This window comes from Chlamydotis macqueenii, chromosome 8 (genome assembly GCF_036417535.1).
Source record: "Chlamydotis macqueenii isolate bChlMac1 chromosome 8, bChlMac1.mat, whole genome shotgun sequence".
Lineage (NCBI taxonomy): Eukaryota > Metazoa > Chordata > Aves > Otidiformes > Otididae > Chlamydotis > Chlamydotis macqueenii.
The window spans coordinates 17,597,410-17,609,464 of record NC_141563.1 but is presented as its reverse complement, the minus strand read 5'-3'; the positions used below and the strand labels follow the sequence as shown (position 1 = coordinate 17,609,464).

The following is a 12,055-nucleotide window of genomic DNA, read 5'->3' as shown; positions in this document are numbered from 1 at the left end:
AAATTCTTAAGAGATAAATCTGAAACATTTTCACTTTTTCTGCTAATAGACCAATAATAGATTCATGCTGTGGTAACCACAGACAGAAAATACAGTCACCACACCTTGTCTACAGAAAGTCAGTTATAAACAGCTGAAACACAAATACAATTTCCTTGCTTAAAATTCATCTTTCTACAATGTATTTGAAAACTAATGACCAACATACCACACTCAGCTGCATCCCATTTTACACAGTTCTGACTGCAAATCAACACAGGCCTCAATACGCCAGCCACCATCCAGGGCAACGGGAGGGGATCTATATCTTTGTCTTCCGTGCTGCCTGCGCTATACACTGTATGGATCAAATGCCCCTAAGGGTTTTTTCTTGACCGAAAGGGGACGAGACACTCCTTAATATTGCATTAATACTGCCAAGTAATTTGTGACAAAATGAAAGATTGATACTCTAATTCAAACTGCAGTCCATATATCTGTTGACCCCTCTTTACAAATTCTTTACAGGAAGCACTCATTTCCATGAAAGGCTATCACACAAGTTGTTATACAATGTACTTTTGTATCTTTTGGACAAGAAAAAACATACATATATGTAATATACATAAATACATAAATATAATAAATAAAAACATACCATATGATTAGATATTTTAGATAAAATATATTATAATGTAAATAAAGCGCAGAATATGTTCCTTGATGACTGGAGCATTTGCCAGACTTGTCTTTTGTGCTCTGTTTCAACATATCCCAGGTAGACATTCAAGAGGTAAAATAATTAGCCAAACTGGAATATACAGTGATTAGCCAAAATGGTACTTAGAATTCTGCTCTAATAAGTGTGATGAAACCTTTAATGACTTCAAGCAGCAAGTGGAGGGGGAATGGAGGAAAGAGAGTTTGAAGCTGTTTTCATTATGAAAACTGACAGCTCTTGGTTCCAATTTCACCCCAAACTGCCATAGAGATTAATATTTTTCTTTCAAAGCCACATTTTTATAAGAGATTATGTTTTCCTCTGAAAGCAGAAGAGCTTGATTCAAAGACATTCCCATTTGTTGTTGTCAGATTCTGCCTAACTGGGCTGAGAGCCTACAGTAGCTCTGTGGATCTGTGACCTGCACTTCACTCCCTCCAGGCACTATAAATAATTTCCATGGAAACAGCACAGAAGAAGATATGTGCAAGCCAAGGAGATATCTATAGCCTTTCTGTTAGATTTATGTCTTTTATTTTTTCCTCTCCATTTTCTCAGTTAAACCAACACTAAATACATTTATTTTATAAAATACTTTACACACACAACTAAAGTTATAAAAGAAATTAAAGATATAGGGGAAAAAACTGAAGGAGATTCCCACTCCACAATATGTATGTATCTATCTATATATTATCTTCACATCCTGCACTCCCATTTGCCCTGAGGAAAGAGTACATCGCATCTACACTGCACTTTTTTCACCCAAGGAAGAATTCTCCCTTAGTCATCAGGGCTAGAGCTAATCATCTGTATAAGGTATTTAAGGAAGAGTGTTCCAATTCACACCTTAATGAGGCTGAGAAGAAAAGTAGATACATGTGAAATCAAAGCTGAAGGGCTCTGAAACAGCTTCATCAGACCACGAAGGGAGAAACTGAACACTGTGGAATGCACTGCAGCCTAGCCAAGTGCAAATCTGCAGCTCCTCAGGCCCAGATGTCAATTTATCACATAGTGAAAATCAGCTAACTTCCCAGCCACTGCTCTTTCAGCAAAGGAAAGATAATACTCAATGTGTGGACATCATAAATATCATCTGGAAATTTACCAAATCCTCTTCCCTCATGATCTCCCAATTAATGTGTCCGTGTATACTGAAGGTGTACGATGCTCCCTCTTTCTCTTCGTGGCCACAGGAATACCACAGCTTTAGGCCCTCCCTTGCAGACCCCATAGCTGGTATTGTTTTCGTTGTCCAATGGAGCTGCAGATGACTAGTCCCAGTAAGAGACTCCTTACTCCAAGATCAGTCTACAGATATGGGGAGAAACAGAGATTGCCTTTTCTCTCCTTTGGCTGGGCTTGTACAACCTGCCTGCAGCTTAGGGGACAAAGGAAGCAAGATCAAGCACCTAAGGAGAAATAACTGTAATCATTGCTTTGGTTTTTTTTTTTTTATTTTCAGTAGAACAATAATTGTCACTGAATAGAACAATAAATTTAAATAATTATTCTGAGCTGCATTATAGGAATTTTTTGGAGCTCCTTTTTCACCTCCATGCTCCTCCTATAGGATTCAGTTTATCCTCGCATAAGCTTTCAGTGCTGACCATGAGGGTTTTCTTCACTAAAGCATATCAGATTCCACATCACCTTTCACAGTTTTTTCAGTATTTTATAAACCAAAATATTGGTTTTACATCAGGAAGAATCTGCACAGTTCATAGGAGTATCAAAAGCAGCATTAAAAATAACAACTTAGGCTTAAGTGGGCCACTACTCTAAAGCAAAGACTTCTTTAAGAAAAGGTTGCCTTCTAGTACATAAGCCATTAGCTGTACTCATTTTTAAGGCTGCTGTCTGTACTATAACCATTAGAAAAATACTTGAGAATCCAAGAGACTTTCTTGGAATTTTTTGATCCAAAGAAGTTTAGAAAAACATCAAATAGAAGCTAATTCATCATAAGACATTTGTATTTATATCTGTTCCTATAGCTACTGAAATCCAGATTCAACTGTTCAACTAATGTTTGACAGTTTTTAGGTCCAATAGCTAAAAGAACAAGAGTATCAAGATTAGAAAATTATTTCTTGTTCTCAATCTAAGATATCCTGAAAGTGACTATTTTTTCAGATTGTTCTCAGATCCCAACTCTACCTGTCAGAATTCACACTCTAACTACTTCAGACACTACCAAAGCATTTAATGTTATGTATATTACTTAACTTCTTTGTTCTTTGTCTTACTACTCTAAAATGAGTATCTCATAATAATTACCGATCTTCTTGCACAGAATTATTAAGAAGGTTAATTAATTAATGTTTCTAGCATTCCTGACATTCTCAGATGAAAAAGCAGTACATATATGAAAAGCTTTGAAGAAACCTTAAATTCACTATCATAATCACAATTAAATCAAGGAGAAATTTTTTATTGTTATTCTCAGATTCTCTTTTTTTTCAGTTCACTAATTTATTTTTTCCTACAAGTTGCCCTTTGCTGCGAAGTGTCTTAACTGATTCGAAATTCCATATTATAACTTGCTTCAGAAAAAATGTAAATTGCATCCATCACACATTAATCAACTATATCTAGGCAACACAGGTGAGGTTAGATCATGTTTTTGCAATCACCCCTGTGCAAAGAAATGGACTCAGCACCTTTCACCTCTCATTCCTGAAAGCAGCCACACTGGACCAAAAAAAAAGATGTATAGCAGCATAATTGTTCCTTAACTTCTGACACCAACCAGATATCTCATCAGAATCTGCTCACTGGGAACAGCAACTCCCAACAACATATAATAAATCTGTTCTGGTCTTCCTGACACTGTAGTTACGTACTTTGACATTCAGCCTCTAGTTTCTCCTGACAATCATTTTGAATTAACAACAAAAGAGTAACAAATTATTTTATAAAATATGCTCTAAACATTAAAAGAAAAAATCAAGAATATGTGGATTAAGAAACAGTAAGAAAAGGGAAAATAAGAAATCCAACTCTACTGCATTGTGTCTATGAAACGTATGCTGGTTTCCTTCTGGCAGTTTTCAGTGGAAAGACAGTCCTTTCATTTAAAGTTATTAACTGAATGGTCCTGAGAGACATCCATTTAGTGTCTGTAAAAATTATCTAACAAGAAACCTTATAAAGTACAGTAAGATAAATAATTTTCAGAATCACATTCAGAATTTAAGATCATAACATTTGATTCATCAGAGATTGCAGACTTATTAAAAATAGATGGTCTTGTTTTAACTTTCTGAATATCTGGTTATTAGCTAATAAGTTTAAATAGCTTAATATTCTGACATGAACTTAAAAACAAGATATAACCTTTAAAAAAAAAAAAAGTTTCCAGACAAATAAAATGCAGGTTTGGTCACTGAAATATATACTTTCAAGAAATATACAGAATTATGACAACAGTGTGCACGCTTTCAGTATTCTCTTGATTTCTGCTTACCACAGAATCTGAGTCAGATTATATCCAGGGTAACCCCATAGATTTATTTCGCTAAACTGAATCTAGTTTTAGCTTTATAATTCAGAGTTTTTATTATTTCAGCATGCTTTAGCCAAATTAATACACTTCACTGCCACATAACACAACTATATTTGCCCTGTATGTAAGTACTTATAGTTCATATACTATCTGCTTGAACTTATCATCTGATGTGGAAATACAGACCAGACCAATTAGATACGCCAGTGGCTTCCACCACTTACTGAGCTTCCTGAGCAACGCCACTGTGAACCCCATGCTGCCACTTCAAGAGCACCAAGCAGTCCAGCCTTGGACAACCCAAGGGAGGAAAATGAGATACTGGCAAAACAGAACTGCCTCTGCAACTACTTTTAAAAAACCAAAACAAAACAACAACAAAAAAAACCAACCAAAACAGTTTTCTGCCAAATGTTTTTAGCTGAAAACTTTCTGACTGTGTCGCAGCCAAATGTGAAACTACCACACACAAAGCCACTTTCTGAAATGTTCTACTGAGGAAAAAATTAGTAAAAGCATTGTTTCTGGTCTCCACTTTGTGGGGATATTTATACCTCTGAAAGTTAGTGCACACTAATATGCCTCAGGAAATTTTTCCCTTTAGTACTCTTTTCAGTTTGCCTTACATAGACCTTCATCTGTTCCTTGCTAACTCATTCCCTTTGAAGTAAAGTACTCAGAGATTCCCCCGTGGCCCCTTCATTTTGGCCCCCTTAAGTTGCTGCTGCAGCAGAAAATTCTTAAGTTTTTAACTCCAGTAGTCAGTTGGGAAAGCTTAAGATATGAAACAAACAGAACTATAAGCAAAAATGAAGGGAAATAAAAATAATCTTAATAAATGTTTTTATTGTCTTTTGTGGGGGTTGACTCATGATGTTGGAATGAATGAGGCCAGTAATAATAGTAAAATATTTCATTTTCACCCTATTTATAAGACCAGAAAATTTTCAATTCTAGTCCTACTAGACCAGAGCCTTTGGATACAAGTTACTATTTTTCTGCACTTAAATACACTATATTTCTGAAGAAGTTTTAGCATAGTAGTACAAAAATTGCTTAAAGGACTTGATAGATGTTAAAAATAAAATTATATATAGTTTATAGGTATATAAATTATTTTTATTTCTGGCTTAAAATATATAGAATTTTAATATATTATTATAGTAATACATATCTATATGTTATACATATAGATACTTTGTATATTTATATTAAAATACCGTATCTATTTGTGTCTATTTAAGGGGGAGTTACCACAACCTGATCCAAAACCTTTAAGAGTATCTTGGATTCTGAACACTGGAACAGGTTGCCCAGAAAGGTGGTGGAGGCCCCATCTCTGGAAACGTTCAAGGCCAGGCTGGATGAGGCTCTGAGCAACCTGACCTAGTCAGGGATGTCCCTGCTCCTTGCAGGGGGGTTGGACTAGATGACCTTTGAAGGTCCCTTCCAACCCTAACCATTCTATGATTCTATGATTCTATGATTCCATTTAAATATCTAGAAAATAACTGAAGACAGTATCACAGTTATGTGTCATAGTCATGGCAAAAATATATGAACACAAACATTCACCTCCACAGCACTGATACAGAAGTTTTAGGGTGACTTAAAAGAGCCTTTCAATACCTGCAAAAAGGTTCTTGTGAAGATAAAGCCTTTTGCAGAGAAGCCTGGCAGGAGGATGAGAGACAACAGACAAACCAAAATGGGAGGTTCTGACTTGACATTAGGAAAATAGTTTTTGACAAGGACAGGACACGAAGCAGTGGAACAGGTTTCCCAAGTAGCCCAAGAAGTCTCCACCATTGGAGGTTTTCAAAACCCTGAGAAATCTATTTTGAACTCAGTGCAGACTCTGCTCTGAGAAGTGGGTTGCACTGGATCCTGAGTCCCATCCAACCCGTGTAAGTCTGTGAGTCTATGACATATCTGTGTAAAAGCCAAAAGCATAATTTCTTACACATATAGATTCTGAGGCATTCCAGACTCTGGACTTCTAAAATTTTTCCCTATAATACTGATTTTTGAAATGAGAAAAAAAATTCCAAGGATATAGAAGAAACACACTCAACGTCTCTGGCAGCTTTGGAAGAGAACTGGCAGATGATCACAACCATGTTATTGCAACAGAGCTGCTACTTGACTCCTGCACTGCAGTCACTTCCTGTAAACACATTCTTCAACACAATCCATCATCACCCAAAAGTGGTGGTTTAAGCTCTGACAGTCCAGAGGACCATGCTGAGATTCAGTTTCAATTCAGAAGTGGTGGGTAAGGCCAGGCCTCCACACAGTTCTGCACACCTCCGAGCATCCAGACCTTCCACATCTGTATTTATTCTAACCACCTGTTTGACATAGTTCAACTACCTGAATACTTATCTCTCAAGCCAAATACAATACTGAAGCACAACATTTGAATGAAAAACAAGAGCTCCAGAGATACTCAAGTTAGTAGAGTCTTTAATTACAGGTTGCAAAAAGAACCTCTCTCTTAAGCAAGGAAGTGGGGGCGTGCTTTGCTGGTAACTGCTGAAACACATTCCTTAAGCCTGGGAGATCCTTCAGCAAAGCTAAGTGCACTGTCAATTTCAAGTTCCTTTTTCACAGCCAGAGTGCTCCTATACAAAGCTATGATGAAAACTCATCTATGAAAACTCAGTTACACTCACCATGGTTTCTGGTGCCTGGTGATTTGTACCTCTGGTAGCATACATAAAATCATAGCTGTGAGCAACCCACGGGTAACGGCTGCAGGCTTCACACCTCAGCTGTAGATATGGAGTGGCCTGGAAACTAGTTAATACTCTTCTGTTCCCAGATGATTCATCTCCTTTTACAGATACTAAATTCTATGGTGTAATTACTAATAAGTTTTTCACGATCTTCTTGCTCAGAGACGAGCATTCAGATCATCTGGGATTAGGCTATAATTAATTATGAATAGCATTCCTTACAAGCACATCCACTTTCATGAATAAACCTAGTTTTTGCAGTAGTTTTTGCTCCTCACAGCTATTTGTCTATGGATGGGCTAAACACGTTTCAGTCAGTGGTTCCCTTCCATCATTGCGCAAATGGGTCACTGCAATATCTTAGAAAGTAGGCTGCCTTCTGCATTATTCCTAGACACAAGAAACACTTAAGACGTCACAGTTCTCCTGCAATTGGGCATGGCATAAGCCTCAGGCTTCTGCTACATTGTTTTTACAAAGGACAATATAATACCACAGTCTTGAATTGTAGTGTCTAGGATTATCTTCAAATTGTGCTTAAGAAAAAAGAATAGCTAAAATGCTGCAGAGGGGATTTAAAACACCACTGTTTTTTACAAGATAAGAAACATACAGATTTATTACATAGCTTTACATAGCTTAAAAATTATTCTGTAAATAGATCATATGACTTCTGTTTGTGAGGAGATGCAGTGTCCCAGAAGCAGCGATACATACATGTTCACTGAAGCAGAAGTCAAGCGTTGTTTACATAACTCGTCCCTAAAAAAAACCAGAAGACTTGCTTTCCCGCAGATAGTCATACAGCTGCAGAGATTGCGCTTTTGCAGAAATTGAATGGGGGGAGGAATTAAAAGCAGGGCTGCTGGGTTTCCCTGCCTAATGCTCCTTAATTTTTGTCTCGTCCTGCCCCCTGGTGGGAGCACAGGCCGCGGGCCTGCTGGTTTCACAAAGGCACGTTTGTACAACGCAACCCCAAATCACACTGCATTTCTTACACAGTTACTTGTGAAAAAGAACGTGTATAACTTAACATAGGAATGACTTAATTAAACACTAAGGGAAATACAATATTATTATTCCTTAATAAAAGGCTGTGTGTTGATTTATCTAAAAATGAACAAAGCACCTGCAGAATATTCACAGTATTGAAATAAATATTATTTCCATTCTAGACAGATATTTAGTAGTCACAATTAAATGAGAATGGACAGTAAAAATACATATATAAACATATAATGCTCATTATTCAATAATACTTTAGTAATAGGATATACCATCATCTATAGCATGAGAGAAATTTTGTTTATTTACAGATTACATAAATTCCTTTCTTTTATTTCTGAAAGGATCAACAAAGACGATAGCACAGATCTGCTGTGGGTTACAGACTGGTAGTTGAAAAGGTACTTTAGATCTAACAAGTAGGAAGGACAAAAGCAAAACCAAAGGCCTTAAAACACTTGTCACCCATTTAACTGCTGCAATTCCGCCCTCACTGACCGAACTATTTCCTCTAACAGTTACAAAATAAGATACTACCAGCACAGATAAATGCTAATTTTGACCTCTTCAGCACACGTTTAGATTATTTTTGATACATCTGTATTGCAACTTCAATTCCTTCATCCCATTTCACTCAAAACACTTCTGCATACTCATGAACTCTCTCAGGCAGTCAGGTCACCCACCAGCATTTCAGCTTTCTCTTGCCCTGAACTCCAGGTGCTACAGACTCCAATGGCTGCAGGTAGCAAATTCTGCCCTTGTCTACACTAGACCTGCAGTGGAGGTGGGGAAAAATCATTCAGCCCCACTCAGTTCACTGAAGGGTTGACAGTGAAAACACCAGCACTGCAGCCTCTGAACACACCAGAGCTTTCGAGGCAACAATGTTTGCAAGGGCTCACTGTCGCAACAATAATGGCAAGACCCAGGTGTGACATTGGAGTACACTCACCTCCCTGTGCTCCAGGAACCACCACAGCCTCTTGACAAACCAGAACAGCCTCAGCAGCAGCCAGAGCCCCGTCCACCTCATTTTCTGCAGGTGCATCTGCCTTCATCATCCATCCAAAAAACAAACATCTCTCCCTGGTTTCCTGCTGCAGAGAGCAAGAGTTACTTTATAATGTAGAGTAGAGGCTTTATGATTTCTCTATACATTGTGGCCTGGATTTTCAGCTGGTACAGAGCAGCATAATTTCCACTCTTTTAAACTGAACTACTTTGCACTCACCAAGAATCCTGCCATGTGTGACAGCTTTGGGCAAAGGGAGATTAGACATCTTATTGTAGTTACATAACAATTTGCCTAAGTTGTGAATTTCCAAGTTACAATCAGACTGGTCTGTCCTGCAGAGGCATGTGAAAATGCCCCAGGCTACGTGACACAGAATTACACAATGTCCCTGACTGATCAAAAACTTCATAAGAAGGGGTAGGTTGCAGATGAAGATGAACTGCAAGCTGCAGACTAAAACCAGAACGTTTAGAGAACAATTTCTTATGACTGTGTATTGCCACAGGACCACCTTTTCTCTATGCATCCACCCAACTCAGACTAATTTGTGCTCACACATTTAGGGATTATACGTCTTTATGAACCCCAGGTACTGGAGTACACAGGATTGTGTTTTCAGGGCCATTTGATGGCTTTTTTTAATAATGCTCTAACCACACAATTAAAACCTGATGAGATTTCAGTTTGGTTAAGTTCACTTAAATTGCAAAGGGTACAAGTAGGTGCTATAAAGTCTGATTAAAAAAGAGAGCTCTCAATCTGTTTACATTGAAACATAGAAAGGATTCTGGCTCACTTCCAGTTGTTGTCCCAAAACCAGGGCTTCTTCTACCTGGTGTGCAAGAGTAAATCACCACACTGAGTCGAGATATTTATTTACTACAATTCTGCAGAAGCGGGTGCTAGGCATCTAACAGAGCCAGCACACCTCTTAGAAATACAGAGGGTCTTTTATACAAAATACAAGGAAGAAATCACAATAAAATAACTGATTGGTTACCCATACTTTTCCCACTGCCCATGATTACGTATGTTCATGTTTTAAAAGTTTAGGGAGTTCCTGTTCATCAGCATACTCATTAGCCATAAGGGAGTGTAATTTTTAGCATTAAAATCACCTCGGGGTCATTTAGGACACAAACTTTGCTTAGGGTCCAGTGTAGGCTTATATAACAAACTACACACAATACACACTTGACAGGTCTATGAACAAGTATTGTCCTTGACCAGGATGCATATCTTGGTTGGTAGGGGGAGTTTCCATCTCTGTCTCCAAGGATACCTGGCCTTTGTAACCTTTATTTTGTTTCTACCTACAACATAGTGACTAATTTATTTAGTCACAAATTTATACAAATTTATATTCTAAATAATTCAGATGAGGACTTGATTCTGCAATCCCCTATTTGTGTCAAATAGGATATACTCAGGTGAATAACAACATTGATTTTAATATTCTAACTGTACATAGGAAAGAAGTAAGTAAATAAATAAACAGGAAGCTTTGCAAGGTGAGAAAGTAACTTTTTTTCAGTGGTACTTTGGATTATAAAACATTGCCATGCTTAAAGTTGTTTGGTTGGGCCATGCAGGCTGAGAGGGCTATCTGTACTCTGCCCAGTGATCAGAAACTGTAACTAAGGAAACTACCTTGCTTCTAGCACAGGGCACCAATTTGCTTTTTCATTATGGACTGTGGTCTGTGGCTGGGCTCTTGCTCTGACTCGCGGTGTCATTCACCTTCTGGAAAAACTCCCAGCAGACATTTTGTTGAAATGCCTAGTGAGGATGGTCAGGTTTCCCATCCCTTTAGACTCCAGTCAAGTGTTTTAAGCATTATGACCAAAAAGTTAATTACTTACAGAATTAAATATTGATGCTTGTATATTTCTGTCTCCTAAGCAACCACACTTCTTTCTTGCCTCAGAAGATCTAAAACATGAACACACACACACAAACACATGAAAAGGTTAATGCAAAAATATACATTATTATTATTTACCTCAGAAACATATATATGCTATCCTCTACATGAGATATTTTTTACCGTGGTTTGTAACTGTTCTGGTTTTGTTTAGTGAGAGGGGGCCTAAGGTGGTAGCTTCTGTAGGAAACTGCTAGAAGTCGCTCCCCTTTGTTCAGTGGACTCGACTGGACCTAGGGCGGATCCGCTGCTGGCCAAGGTCGAGCCAACTGGAAGCAGAATGTCCCCTGATAATGCCTCTGCGATAACATATTTAAGAAAGGGAAAACAGGAAAAAAAAAACGGAGAAGAAGATGTGAAGCAGCTGAGCGGGGGGCAGAGAGGGGGAGGCGCGAGCCTCATGGGCCTTGCAGGCCTCACCCTCTGGCCTCCCGCCGGGCAGCCGACTGGGCCCAACTCGGCCCGGCCTGGCTGCAAGAAGTGGGGAGGAGATGAGATGTGAATAAGATGTAAAAAGGATCCTGAGAGACATCTACCAGCCTGTTGTGAGGAACGGCTGCAGACGCCAAGGTCAGTTCAGAAGGAGGGGGAGGAGTAATGCGGCTCCTGGCCAAGATTCCCCTGCAGCCTGCGGTGACGACCATGGTGGAGCAGGTTGTCCCCCTGCAGCCCATGGAGGTCCATGGAGGGGCAGAGATCCACCTGCAGCCTGTGGAGGACCCCACGCCAGAGCAGGTGGAGGCCTGAAGGCGGCTGTGGCCCGTGGAGGGCCCGCTGGGGCAGCTGTTCTGGAGAGACTGCACCCCGTGGAAGAGATGACCCACGCCGGAGCAGTTTCACGAAGGACTGTGGCCAGTGGGATGGACCCATGATGAAGCAGAGAAGGAATGTGAGGAGTTCTTCCCCCGACAATGAGGGATTTTGAGGATTTCTCCCCGTCCTTATCTCAAACCTCGAGCCGTTTTCCTTATATCATCTCCCCCTATTCCCTCAGAGGGTGGGGGGAGCGAGAGAGAGAGACTGCGTAGTCTGGTCCCGATCGGGGCTGAACTACGACAGCAACCAGTAAACCCTTGAAAGACATTTGCATCACTTCAATGGAGAGAGGAGAGGGAACCTGCAGGCCTCTGCTCAGGAGCTCTCATCCCGTTCACACCAT

The 12,055-nt window shown here is 39.3% G+C and overlaps 1 protein-coding gene across 1 annotated transcript in view; it reads right to left on the bottom strand.

The window, feature by feature from the left end:
- PLPPR5 (phospholipid phosphatase related 5) overlaps positions 1–12,055 on the bottom strand; it is a 205,873-nt gene that overhangs the window by 170,800 nt on the left and 23,018 nt on the right. The window contains exons 7-8 of the mRNA XM_086752913.1: positions 10,835–10,904; positions 8,910–9,054 (exon numbers count right to left, since the gene is read on the bottom strand). The gene's annotated coding sequence lies outside the window, so the exon portion shown is untranslated. The remainder of the gene's footprint in view (positions 1–8,909; positions 9,055–10,834; positions 10,905–12,055) is intronic.